Source organism: Brassica rapa, chromosome A09 (genome assembly GCF_000309985.2).
Source record: "Brassica rapa cultivar Chiifu-401-42 chromosome A09, CAAS_Brap_v3.01, whole genome shotgun sequence".
Taxonomy (NCBI): domain Eukaryota; kingdom Viridiplantae; phylum Streptophyta; class Magnoliopsida; order Brassicales; family Brassicaceae; genus Brassica; species Brassica rapa.
Genome location: NC_024803.2, coordinates 21,200,656 through 21,215,564, shown reverse-complemented (window position 1 = coordinate 21,215,564; position 14,909 = coordinate 21,200,656). Strand labels below are relative to the sequence as shown.

The 14,909-nt window shown below is 33.2% G+C and overlaps 1 long non-coding RNA gene and 1 other non-coding gene across 2 annotated transcripts; both read right to left on the bottom strand.

Moving 5' to 3' along the window:
* Positions 1-1,487: 1,487 nt before the first annotated feature.
* On the bottom strand, positions 1,488-10,313 carry LOC117128188. Its single transcript, XR_004451408.1, has 2 exons — positions 1,791-10,313; positions 1,488-1,585 (listed from the first exon to the last, which is right to left on the bottom strand). It is a non-coding gene; the product is annotated as an uncharacterized LOC117128188 (long non-coding RNA).
* A 2,666-nt stretch (positions 10,314-12,979) lies between these two features.
* LOC117128685 lies at positions 12,980-13,085 on the bottom strand. Its single transcript, XR_004452079.1, has one exon. It is a non-coding gene; the product is annotated as a small nucleolar RNA R71 (small nucleolar RNA).
* Positions 13,086-14,909: the final 1,824 nt, after the last annotated feature.

Here is a 14,909-nt window from a genome sequence, read left to right as displayed (position 1 = left end):
CTCGACAAGTTCGGTTTCTATGACTGGCACTCAATTAGTAGACGAACTCGCCCAGGCAGTTCGATCTCTTGTCCAGCTCTATCAATTGAACTACGTTCGGCTTGATCCTCGAAAGGGGTACGTAGGCAGCCTTTAACAAGGTTCAGTCTGAAATCAATCAAAAACCTTTTTTGTATCTTTTTCATCTTTTGTTATCGAGCTGCGACTTAACTAGGTTTGAGCTTTTAGGCCGCTAGAACTAGGTAACTCGCTGACAGCCTTTGCGGCCAAAGCTTTTGTGATCTCTTGTAATGATCGCAACGCTCTTACGCAGATTCGAAATAAGATCTACTGTTTTCTCTAAACTCGTTTGTTATCTTTCACGATTTCCACATATATTTGGTCACTTGTCGTTGGCTCTCGCAGAGATCCGGGACCTCTGGGAAATTAGGGTTTTCTTAGTTTCCTAATTTAAACGTAAATCGACAGTGCGAATTTCGGTTCCCACACCCGACATGTTGCCACAAGGAGAGTTTCCATTGACTTGTATATTCTGAAGGAGAACTTACGCCTCACCGCTGTCAACCGCAACTCTGAAACCAATGCATCCTTACTAGCAAAACTCTGGTTGACATATATCCAGCTACCGTACGATCTTCCTCCTTCACTATCATATGTCCCTTTGAAATCTTCAAAACACATATCATCATCTTCTTCCTCATCCTCATCCTCATCTTTAACCTTCTCATACTCACTGTAATCCTCAGCATCATCAACCGCTTCAGCAACAACAGGGATATCATCATCCTCATCCCCATCATCCTTCTCCCCATCATGATTTTCATCTTCAGCCATATCATCATCATCTTCATCCCCTTCATCAGCTTTATTCCTTTGATCAGCTTCATCCCCTTCATCAGCCTCTTCCCCTTCCTCTGAAACAGCTCTCATCTTGCTAAGGCTTGATACACAAAGACGTACTTCATGCGTTTTAGCTATCTCGAGCAAGTTCCAAACTTGTCTTAATGGTGGAGTTAAAAATGTTTAGGGGCTTCCATTTTATTGTATAGGATGCAGGATATCACACAAAATGGCAAGAGAGGATAGATCCATTGATGTCCACAGCCTCTACAATGAAATGGTAGCCCCTAAACACTCTTAATTCCACCATTAAATAGTTTGTTCTACACCTAGACCGTCTACCCTGAATAGTGCATCTGATGAGAAGCTCACGCTGAATAACAATTATAACTACATAAGATCATGAGTTTTGCGTGTTCAATCATCGTAAGCTTAACTTATTTATTGTATAAAAAAAATTATTTTATATTATTTAGCTAGATACTTCATAAAATAATATTGACCTTTGCTATTCAGAAGTACACATGTTAACGAAATCTTGTATATGTTGTTGTATTTGAAGATCAAATAAACAATATTATATGAATAACCAATTATGATTTTAAAATAAATATTACTGAATAATATCAAGATTAGGATTTTTTTATTTTTTTAGAATCTATGTTTTAATCATGAATTAGTTATTGGATGTGTTTTTCATAATTGTTTATTAAATTTACGGACTTTAATAACTAAACTAAAAGGGCTCAAAAATTGCCTGAACTACCACATTCATAATACCGTTTTTTATTTTTATCTTAACCACATTTACCCTCTCTTTTTAAAGACACTTATAACTCTATGGTTCATTAGTTTAAACTTATGATTAAGATTTGAAGGGTGAGATTAAAATTTTAATAGATACATAAATAATTTTGATTTTCATAGAGTATCTTTGAATGGTATATTACGTGGGGGGGGATTCTCTCAAAAATTGCCTGAACTACCACATTCATAATACCGTTTTTTATTTTTATCTTAACCACATTTACCCTCTCTTTTTAAAGACACTTATAACTCTATGGTTCATTAGTTTAAACTTATGATTAAGATTTGAAGGGTGAGATTAAAATTTTAATAGATACATAAATAATTTTGATTTTCATAGAGTATCTTTGAATGGTATATTACGGAACTGTTTGTTGATGCTTAATATTTTTTCACAGTTTTTAAGGTAACCATCATGCCAGCCACATTAAATGTTCACCGCCACTTTCAGGAAACGTCTGACGGCTGATTAAATGTTAACACTGAGAAGGTTTGATGTGGTTCCGTGCAATAAGAACTTCAGGCTGTCCGATTCTCTTCTGGCGATTTGGTTCAGAAGACAAGACACAACCTGTGAAGATCAGTCCATGTTCTCTTTCGCGTTACAATGCAGAAGAAGTTTCAAAGGCAGCAGCAGAAGCAAGGAAGAAATTCAAAATTATCTAGCCTGTGGCAAGGAAGGAACATCCGTTTGTTGGGTCACAAGCAAGAAGTATTGGCCTTATAATGTTCCCAGCAAAATTTGAAGCTGTTAACAGTAACGGGAAACAGGGAAAGCAAACCAAGCGCATACGGTTACCAGAAGAACCTCTGATGAATGTTCAGACAAGAGTAACTCAGGGCTAGCTCCTCTTCAGCTAGACGCAAGAGCAGCTTAGAATCACACGACATTCACCCTTTTATAGAGTGTTGTCTGAAGCATAAGGGTCGGTGCAGCTCAATGGGTTTTCTTCAGCTGTTGGTTTGATGGGTCTGAAGAGAGGACAGCACCAACAACAATTCATGATGATGATAGCTACGATTCTTCTGGTGGAGAAGACTGTGATCAGTTTCATCATACTTATAGAAACATCCGCAAATCAAGATACGAAGTACAATTATAATCACAGAATTCTTGAGGCATTCTTTGATATATGGCTGGTCGTCACATGCAAATGGATAGGTCAAGAAAAGTCTTTAACATGCTCTGAAAAAAATATTTATGGAACTCTTGCACTGTTGGGAAAAAAAGGGAAGCCTTTTGTGTATTCCTAAGATTTTTATTGTTCAAATGCCTCTTTTGTTGGTGTCCGTTGTTGGCCACCATCCGAAATGTTCTACTCTTGATGTAACGATGATATTTGCTTTGTTACGTAGAGACCTTTAATCTTTTGGTGTTATGCAATCCTTTTATTATTTGCCAGAAATCTCTTAGTTTATTACAACTGAACATAAAGAAAGTAATGTACTCAGTCGGTCAGTCCTAATGGAAGCCATTATATAATTAATAAGAAAGTTGAGTCAACTTCGAGGACTTCGTAGAGGTTGTGGAAGCAAACATCAATTTCATCATACTAAGAAGATATATAATAAGGAAGAAATCTATCAAGTATCAAACTGAGTAGTTGCAGAAGGTATAAAATTTGGAAGAAATTTATCAAATATTAAACTGAGTGATCGCGGAAGGTACAAAATTTGGAAGATATTTATCAAATATCAAACTGAGTGATTGCTTTGACGAATCTGAATCACAAAAACCATTAAAAATTTTACACAATGATGAAAGCTTTGAGAGCATTATTGCTATTCACTTAAGGTCCAAACTCTGAGATAGTTTGACCTTAAAAATTTAAACTCTTTCTTGGTGAAAATATTAGTTAGGAATTAAAACTCATTCACAATATGACCCTTAATTACAAAAAAGAGAATTAAAATCTTCTCATAGGAAAAAAATGTAAATACTTTCCATATTAGGTTGATTTTTTTCAGTGAACTAATACAAGAATACTTCACTTCTTCCGGAAAATTTAGTTTTGGAGCAGCATTCAAGACTGATTCAGTTAGATTGGATTTTTTTATAGCATTCAAGAGTAATCCAGTTAGGTTTGTATAAAATAGAATTTAATGAAAAAAGGCTCTACAATTAAAATTAATTTATGAATACAAATCTTTGCTTCACATGTCATGTAAGAATGACTTTATTAGTCTTTGATTATCTATTAATAATCTTTGTCGTCGATGTAAGAGTTATTTTAATAATCTTTAAAACTCTCCGAATGGACTAGGGAGGAGACAATGCTGATGATGACGACAATCCAGATGGTATTCCAGTTCCTGTTCAGGTTGAAACTGGAGAGGGCAGCAGTGATGCAGTTAAGGATGCTGATGAGAAGGCAGATGATCATGCGCCTAAGAAGAGGATCCACTCATCTACCAATGCGGCTAAGATAGTGCATGTTTGAAATGAAATTCCAGTAGTTATGGTTTCATATGTTGGGTCTAAATAATGTTTCTTATTACTCTGCAGTTAGTCTTTGATTATCTTTGTTTCAGTTTCGTTATGTTTTGGTTAGGAGTTATTTGACAGTCAGTTTCATTATGATAAAAAAAAACTATTTCTATTTGTTTCAACTCATATATAGTATTTAAGTTTTTGCTGTATACGTAGATGAATTCTGTATATTCAGTAAATTTTGAGAGGAAAATAATCATTATAATTATGATCATATTAGATTGAGTAGTGATAAAGTAATTCCATCCACTTTGACATTAAGATTCGTGGTTCTATGATTTTTTGTGGTGTGGTGAAAGAGTGTACTATTAAAATGTTTAGTAGTTTCAAACTTTCCAAGATAATTACGTAATTACCTTCTGTAAAATTCCAACCGACCACCTCTGAGTTTGTTGTTACCTCTAAAATAATACTTTTAGCTATTTGTTTCAGTTTAATAAGAAATAAACTATGTAGAATAAATGAATTTTAAATAGTAAATAGAAAATTGATATTAGATAAAGTTGAGTAAGGATGAAGTAAATCCAGACACTCTTTTTCTGAATTGTTGATAGTTTAGAACATTAATTGTTTAGAAATTATACAATATTCATGAATATTTGAGTATTGAACTTTGAATAATACAACCGTATTATTCTGATTATTTTTATTAAAAGTGATCTTAATGAAAGGGAGTAACAAAGTAAAACCTTAATAAGGAATATTTAAAGAATGCAAATATAATTATTTTTACACATGTCGAGCAAAAAAAATTAAGACGGAGATATTAATTTTAGTAGAATAACATATTCTATCTTATAAAATTATTTTGTGTACATTAGTTTTGTGTACATTAGTTGTGTTACATGAGTTTTAATGTTATTTTTGTAGTAGAAAATTTATTTCACAATTCGAATAATTTATAAGATAAAATATATTAGTGGATTTATGTTCATAAACATAACTCTTCTTTGACAATAATTCTTCTATATATATATATATATATATATATTGTAATGTGCATATTTATAATAATGAATAATGATTACTATATAATATAAAACTTATTATTTGAAACTAAAAGAAATATTAAAAATATAATGTTACTTATCAAAGAACAATGAAGGTTACTGTCGTTATAATTCAAAAAAAAATTTATTATTATGATCCCATATTTTTCTCATTATTTGTTTGTTTAGAATATTTTTTATCTATAATAATTTTTAGATACTTCATAAGAAAATATAAAGTAATTTTTATATAAGTTTATATTAATTTTATGAAGCATTCAAAAACTATGGCGGATTGAAACCTATATTATAAAAAACAATAATGAATAGAATTCTGAGATCGTATTGTTAGGGCATCATTAGTGGTAAAATAGCAAGTAGAGTACCTCACTAATATTTTTATTATTATTTTTGTACATAATTTAGTTATTAAATATTTTAAAAATTAAAATAAAAACAACCTGTAAAATAATCCCACATGTATTCAGTTATTCACTGATTCTTTAGAAAGGTATGAAAGCTCTACCGAGAGGTACCACTCTTGCTCTCTTTCTTTTTTTATCCTTTCTCTTTCTTCTTTTTTCAAACTTTTTTATAATCTTTTTTTTGGATTTATTTTATTTTTTAAGTCTACAGATATAAGATATGTTCGGTTATTTATAAAATTTGATTCAATTCTTGTTCAGATATTTTGTTTTTTGGTTCAGTTAGGACAACAAAGTGGGGAACCAGCTAATATCAAAAAAAAATCGGGTCCCTTTCGGTTACGGGTATTTCAGATTATTTTGGTTAATTTGAGTAAATTTTATGGATAAATTGGTTTTTGCCAGGAAAATAACAGGTTGTGATTTAAGTTTTTTGGATAAATTATCAGGTTGCTTATATAATTTTAAATAATTTAGGGAAATGGTATTCATATAATTCATTTTGGATAGTTCAGTTTATAAATAATAAGTTTATGATATTTGTTACTGTAAAACTAAGTTTATTTAATATTTTCGATTTGTAAATTATATTTCAAATTGAGGTACTTATTGATTTTGGTTCGGTTCTAGTTTGGTTCTGGTTTGGTTCTGATATTTTAGTTTTAGAAAAAATATAGAATACATGATATATAGAAATATAGATGATTTATGAAATCTGATTTAGTTTCGATTTTGCTCTTTATTTGGTAAGGTTCGATTCTTCAGTTACGGGTAAACACATGGCTAATTTCATGTGTGCAGAGTTTTGTAGTATTGGTTAACGGCACATCGATTTTAATGTTTGATCTCAAACCTCTCGCCATTCTATTTTTTTATAAGTTAAAGTTGGGATACAATTATTGACCATATATGAACTTAGAAAAATAAATTGGCGGATGAATCAAATCTATTTTTCAATTTCCTAGTTGACTATAGTAAGAATAATATTACTGTATAAACCCAAATCAAAGTTTAGAGTCATAAATAATAGAACCTAAAGAGACCGACAAATAATTTAAGTGGTAAAGTAGTTTATGATGCCGTGGATTTTTTTTTTGTTATTTGTTTTAGTATATTATTATAGTTTTTTCTATCATTGTATTTATTTCATGCAAAATTTTAAGTAATATTTTTTCAATAATTAATATGTATTATATATTATTTGATTAAGACAATTGTGGAGCTCTTATCTTCTTATACTACCAGATTTTAGTAGTTTAATCGAATGTTAAGTTTTGTAGGTATTGGCTATTAGATTTGGGTTTGCGTTACAACTATGAGTTCTATTAAGGTTGTTATTCATGACATCTACCACACCACTCCTTCCTTTTAACATCTTCCGTAGTTGGTACTTGGTACAACTGAACGTCATAACTTTACAGAAAGTATAAAGCGAGAAGGAAAAAAACATTATCCCAAGTAAATGTTATCACTTATAATCATACAATACTCATCATAGGAACGACGTTATCCGACTAACATGTTAAGAGAAGAAAGAGAACAAAATCAGAAAGATCCTTTGCATCATCCTAGATTATACTGCCAAACTTCAGATTCCTTGTCCTCCTTTGTGATCCATCTCCTACTGATATCTTGACGAAGACATTTGCACAGAAGTATGACAGTGTCTGATTGGTTCTCAAAACCAAGCTGAATGCAGACACTTATCATTCAAACCTCAAGATCCATATTCAATTTTCCTTCATCATATGGACACACTGAAAAGAACGCGAAAAAAAAGTAAATCACATAAGGTCATAACTTTAGCTTATGATCGCAGAAGAAGCTGCTATTGACCAAGTTTAAACAAAAAAACTAAGCAACTAAATGATAAAATCATCAAAACACATATGAGAAAGATGTTGCAAGTAGAATCCATTGATCAAATCAGATTGTATTAAAAAAAATTTAGATTATTAGATAGATGGTAAGAAACATAATCAGAACTTTTGAAGGGATATTTTTAAGGAGTCAGACCTGCATGGAATAGCTATGGATCCAAGCATTGTGGCAAGCTATTGATATATAGACCTAAAGATCTACCTATCTGCCAAAACCAATCAATACAAATTCAAAACCTAAACCAAAGAGCACAACCAACCAAAAATTTAATTAAAATTATAGCAAGAACGCACTTGGATTGGATGGTCTTTGCGATGGAAAAGACAAAGAGAGCAAAGCTCGCCACTGGTGCAGTCTAAGTAATACATATTGCAATCACCCTTGTGAGAGTACATGAAACTTGCAGTGAACAAAGAACTGCTCTTTAAGCAGAGGCTTCACCCATGGCAGTCTTTTGCATATCTCCCTCCTCTGGTCCACCAGCTCCCTCACCAAAACCAATACAGATTTGATTATCTGTTCCAGAACATAAACATTTGGTATACGATTATATATATACTCCAAGAGAACATTTAAACATATCTCTTAAACCACAACTGAACTTCAAAATTTTCACCTTTTATACTTCAATTTCAAAAAGTTATCATTATAGGAATCATATTAAAACCCATTAATGTTTTAGATTCTTTCTCACTATTTATATGGAATTATGTGGGTTAAAAGTTTAAGACTGGTATATAAAAGAAAATCGTATTGTACAAATTAGTGACACCAAATAAAGTAAATTACTTGCAGAATCAAACTTGTCGCATAAGATGAAATACTCTTCCCAAAGAGCATTGTTCCAGTTCTTCAAGATAAAACCAAACCCCTTTGTTGGGTATACGGAACAAAGTACTTAGATGCTTTAAAAGAAACAGAGCATGCCAGAAAAAGGTATTATATGAAATACCACGTTTTTTTTTTCTTAGGCTTGATTTCGCAGAATTCTCGTAATCATCGATTGGCATTCTCGGTTACTGAAAACGACCCTCAATAACTTTGATGAACACATCAAAGTTCAAAGACGTTTAACAATGGCGTTAAAGACGTTTGGATTCAGCTGAAGTTTAAGAAGATGGGTTTTCAGAGGAGGAAAGAGGATGGAGTTAAGAAAAGGTTTAATGATATGTAAACATCTGATAAGCCAATATAAATAATTTTATAAATTTATTCATAATTTTATAAACGATTTATAAAGCATGCATGAAATTTATTAGACATTAATAGTTATTACGATACATTATATAAAAATATAAGGTTTTCTATACGAATATAAAATCATTATATCAATTTAAATAAACATTTTTGTTTTTTATTTATGTAATTTATAAATATATAAAAAAATTGATCACATTATTACTATTTCATAGTTTCAACAATTAGTTACCATATATAATTATTTCTAAAATTATGTAGATTATTTGGAGAGTGGTAATTGAATTATCATTTCCTTTTAGTTATAATTATAATAATTAAAATTAAAAGTTATCGGTCAATCAAATTATAACAATTTGAAGAGTTTATTTATGATCGACACATAATTAAAAATTACTTATGTGACTTTTCAATCAATATATAATAGTTTTATATTTTTATAAATTATTTTAAAATTCTGATAAATTTATTCTTTAAACAACGATAAATAATTTAAAAATAATATTAATAAACATGTTTGGATTTTGTAATTTTTAAAATAGTAAGTATATAATTATATTCGAATACAATTCATCAAGTAGAGTATAAAACTATTATAATTATCTTATATAAAATTACGTTCACTATATTATAGTTTATAAATATTAAAACTAATAAATAAAATATTATTAATCTTTCTATAATTTTGAGAATTAATTTCCATAAATGGTTATTTGTAAAATTCTTTAGATTATATAGCAACTGATGTTAAATGATTTTATACTTCCCTTAAATTTTTTTATCTAAATTAAATAAATAAATATTAAGAATAATCGACCAATCGAATTATAACAATTTCTTGAAACTTCACATATGAATGATACGTCACGAGAAATCACTAAAGTGACTTCTCATTTAATATATAGGGGGATTTTTGAACATTGCGTTAGTTTTCGTTAGTTTCACTATAGTAGGAAAATGTAATTGTTGTATTATTAAGCATAACTTAAGCTATGAAACAAAATACAGTGAAACCTCTATAAATCAATAATGTTGGGACTACACCAAAACTATAATTTTTTTATTAATTTATAGAGATATTAATTTATGGATATACTAATTGAACCAAAATTTTAATTTTGGGACTAGAAAATTGTATTATTTTATAGACATTTTTAGTATATATTAATTTATAGAGTATTAATTTAAAGAAGTTATACTGTAGCAAAAAATCGTTTGGTTATACTGTCCGGTTTACATTAGTTACATTAGTTTGCAACATTAGTAATGAACGAGACATGGAACGTAATTCCTTTGTAAAATTTTGACATTGCACAGTTTCAAAAAAAATTTAAAATATATTTCAGTGTAAAATATATTTCAAATAAAGGATATAGATCATGCAAACTGTAAATGAACTTCATAGTACTATATCGTTAACCAAAATTTTCAAAACATCATTTATATATTAATTGAGGAGCATTACAACTTTTGAATGTAGCCACTTATCATCACCAAGATGATTTTCAAAATTCTTAGAAAAATATATTGGTTCATCTAAGTATATATTATATTTTCATCAAACTAATAATAAAATTAATTAAAAGTGTACAATTAGTATTTTCTTTTTTTTACCTTAAATAAAAGCTACGTAATTACTAATATGGCTGATATATATATATATATATATATATATATATATTATATGACAATTAATGATTTTAATAATAAAGATTTGATAACAATTTGTATCTCTTCCATCATTCTTTGTTTAATTTTATATTATTTAAATAAAGTAAACAATAAAATTAACTATAAACTGAAAGTTTAGATTTTTTTCATATATTTTATATTTTGAATTTTTAAAAACGACTACAAATTACTAAAACTGTTAAAAATTTTATGTTAAAATTTTTATGATTAATGGTTTAACATTTTTATTATAACAAGATACGCATTATCTTAAATCACATGTGTAAAAAGTCTCATTTATTAGATATTTAAAATAATATATATAACTATGTAACATATAAGAATACATAAATATTTTAGTTTCAAAATTTCCAATGATTTTTTAAGAACATTTATAAATTATCCCCTATGTATTAATCCTAGAGCATTAGTTAAATGACAACACTGAGGAGCATGCTTACGTATCAAGCTTAGAGAGCTTGATATACCTTGGATTTGACATATTTTTATCCATGGTATATAAGTGTTTTACTATATATATATATATATCTATGTTTTCTACTCTTCTAGGTATGTTTTCAGGTTCAGGTGCATTTCGGAGTAAAGCTATGACTTTGGAAAATTTTGGAGCTTAAAGGACATTTCACCCGAGCTGACCACTTAGAGGTCGATGAGAGGAAGAATAATCGATCGATGCGCATCAGTGCTGACGATCGATATCAGAAAATGCCTCGACAGATGAAGATTAATATCGATCGATGTACCCAAGTACCGTCGATCGATGTCGAGACACCAGACGCGACATTTTGGATTCAGCAGACTTAAAAACCAAGGCCAAGCCAAATTACCAAAATGTCCTGACGAGTTTTTAACCTAGTAGAATATATACTGCCTAGTGTTTTTGACGGCAGAAGAACAGAGCTTTTTCTAGACCTAGTTTTGTTACAAGTTTCATTTGGGAGAGAAGATCACTTGTGATTGGAACTCCTTGTTTCTATTTTTTTTCATCTATTCTATGAGTTTCTATTTATCTATTGATATGAATTGATTTCCTATGTCTGAGTAGTTCAACTGTTAGATCCAGGGTTCAGATAGGTTTGTGGGATTAGCCCCAAACTATAGATCTGCCTTGTTGTGATATTCATGATAAATTTCTATTCATTGCTTGTTTTAGCCTAGCTAACTAGAACTTGATCATAGGATTGCATATTTAAGCACCCTTGTTATCCCATCCTGACATCTATCTATCATATTAGGATTGCTAGAGAGGGCTAACCGCCAATTTAGAATCTTAGTAGAGCATTTCATACTCGCGCATAGACCTGGCTAGAACCCGTCGATCGATGTACTCAACTGACAATCGATCGATGTTGGCAAAGGTGTATCAGTCGACGTCTTAATAGACTATCGATCGACACTCTCTTGTGTCTGCATACTAACCGGTGAGACACAAGATCTAGTCTGTTAACCAGTGGTACATGCGACAGCTGATCACTGAGTTAAGCGAATGAGCTCTAATATATCATGCATGCAACAGTTAGACATCTATAGGTATTATAATCTCCAATACCTGAATAGTGGCCCTGAATCTAATATCATTTCCAACTAAGGTACATTTATATTTACTCGCTTGTTACTATTGCTATTCCATTTAAAAACATTTACAACCTTTAGAATTAATAAACACTAAATTTAATTGTTCCCTAGCTCCTTGTGGATTCGATCCCTAAGTACTACATCTGAACCTCTTTTGATGAGAGTAACACTCCTTAGGGTAATTTGAGTGGTATCAAATTTGGCGCCGTTGCCGGGGAGCTTTGATCGCCATTAGATTTAGTTTTATTAATTCTTTTTCTTTTCTTTACCCCCTTTCTAATAATTTTTTTCTTGTCTTTTCAGGTACATGCCCAGCGGTACCAGAAGCAACAAGGAGAAAGACTTGCTGTTCTCAGACGATCCTGCTCATTTGGAACGCACCATCCGTAGAGGTCAACATTCCACATCGCTCGACGCAACTACTTCGTCGTCGATCGATACGCATAACCAACCGTCGACCGACACAAAACCGTCATCGTCGATCGATCCCAATCGTTCGACAATGATCGATACTACACCGCGTACGTCGATCGATACCGTGTCGTCAAAAATGGTAAACATTATTATTCTAACTCAGGACGAGAACGGAAACCTGTATGACCAGGCCGGTCATCTGCGTAATGCAACAGGTCAGAAAATATATGCTCAGGGAACTGTAATCCCTGATGTTGATGCTACAGGAGCTGCTCAACCTGTTGATGAGGACGCTCGATCGAAACCACTGGCCGACTACAATCGCCCAGATGAGTACTATTCCAACAGATCAGCTATTCGACTTCCGGAGATCCAGAAGCAGAATTTCGAGCTGAAGCCTCAATACTACACTCTCGTGTCGCAGATACCCTACTCTGGGTTACCGCACGAGCATCCTATGGACCATTTGGAACGGTTCGAGGATCTAATCGCTGCTATTCGGATGGAAGGAGTCCCCGAAGATTACCTGCTGTGCAAGCTCTTCAGATACACGCTGAATGGAGAAGCGATGCACTGGCTTAGGCAGCAACCCACAGGATCTTTAACATCCTGGAGCGACATCAAGAATGCTTTCTTACGAAACTTCTTCGATGAGGCGCGCGCTGAAGAACTTCGGAACAAAATTTCCACATTCTCGCAGAAGGCTGGAGAGTCCTTCAAAGATGCGTGGATTAGATTTAGGTTCTTCCAGCGAGACTGTCCACACCACGGATTTAACGAAGTGCAGCTGCTAAGCACTTTTTCCGAGGTCTCGCCTTACAGTATCAAATGGCCCTTGATACGGCGAGTGAAGGAAACTTCACTACTCGGAATCCGTTGGAAGCTGTGAGACTTATCGAAAACCTTGCTAACAGCAGCAGCACCAAAAACACTGACTCTGAACGGAAGAAGTCTGTAGCCTCTATCGGGAAGGAACAGATGGACGAAGTAAGAGCTAAGTTAGATGTGGTGCACGAGCTTCTTAGGAAGCAAGTCTGTTCAGCTGAAGGAGAAGTAGCAGATACGGAAGGAGAAGAAAATGTGAATTACATCGGAGGTACCGGATTCCAGAAATTTGGAAACCAAGGCGGAAACAGAAACTTCTTTGGAAATGGCCAAAGAAGTAACCAAAATTCACAATTTCAAAAACCCTTCAACAACAGCAAGAGCTACTCGAACTCTTACTACCAAAATCCACCACCCCAGACTCAGGAAAGCAAGATCGAAGAGATGCTTGATCGAGTACTGTTGGGACAATAACAAATCACCGTGGATTTCAACGGTAAGATAGACTCTGCCTACAACAATCTGAACACCAAAATCGAGACCTTAGGGACTCAGGTGAGAAAACTTGAAACCCAAGTAATTCAGACGGGCGAGACTATAAAGAGGCAAGAAGCTTTCGCTAGAGAGGCAGGAGCCGACAACGGAAAACACCACGTAAATGCCATCATAGATGATGATTTCTGGCAAGTGGTGAGAAATGAAAAGCTTGAGGAAGGAGATTTCAAAATCGAAAGCTCCATGAGTCTCGGCAGATCCCAATGGTGTCGACCGATGTCGATGAACGGATTACTCCAGTCATCGATCGACGTCGTCTGCCAAATCGACTGAATGCAATGTGGTTCGAATTCTAACTCATGAAGAATTCGCAGCTAAGCATCCTCACCCACCCTCCCCTTTCTATGATAAAATCGATCGATCGGTTGAGCCAACCATCGATCGACAGAGCGAGTCCGACGTCGATCGTCACAACACACCTCCCATCGATCGACAGGCACCTCTGACATACCGAGTGCGGTTACCCTCAATCGATAATGATTACATCAACGCACTCAGACCACCACCTAAACCATTAGCAAACCCACCCGAACCAAAACCCAACCCTTTAAATAATTCACCAGAATCTGTTCAAGAAGAATAAGAATCTGAAGGGAGAAGGTTAAGGAAGAGAAAGGAGAAAATTCCTAAAAACCTTAAGAGGGAAGCTAACGATAAGGAAATGGATGGTTTCACTAAACGAGTCCTCAGAATCTCAATCGAAAAACCTTTCGATGAAGCTTACTTCACACACCGGTTGTGGATGTTCTTCAGAGAAACAAAGGTAGCCGAGGAAGACATTAGGAGAATGTTTCATCAAGTCAGAGAGAAGATGAAGCACAGGATCACATTGACGAAGAAGAGTGATCCTGGGAAGTTTGCAATACCATGTGTAGTCAAGGGTGTTGAATTTCCCCATTCAATGTGTGACACAGGAGCATCAGTTAGTATCCTCCCTAGGATCATGGCAGACCAGCTTGGTTTGACCATCGAACCCTCAACGGAATCCTTCACCTTCGTGGATCTTTCAGAGAAACGATCAGGAGGTATCATAAGAGATCTGGAGGTACAGATTGGTAATGTCCCTTGTCCCTTTCCCTGTAGACTTCATGTCCTAGACATCGAGCTTAACTGGAACTCTTCACTTCTGCTTGGAAGATCTTTCCTAGCTACAGTAGAAGCCCTATGTGACATGAACAAGAACAAATTGTGTCTAACGCTCATAGACCCAAACATCCA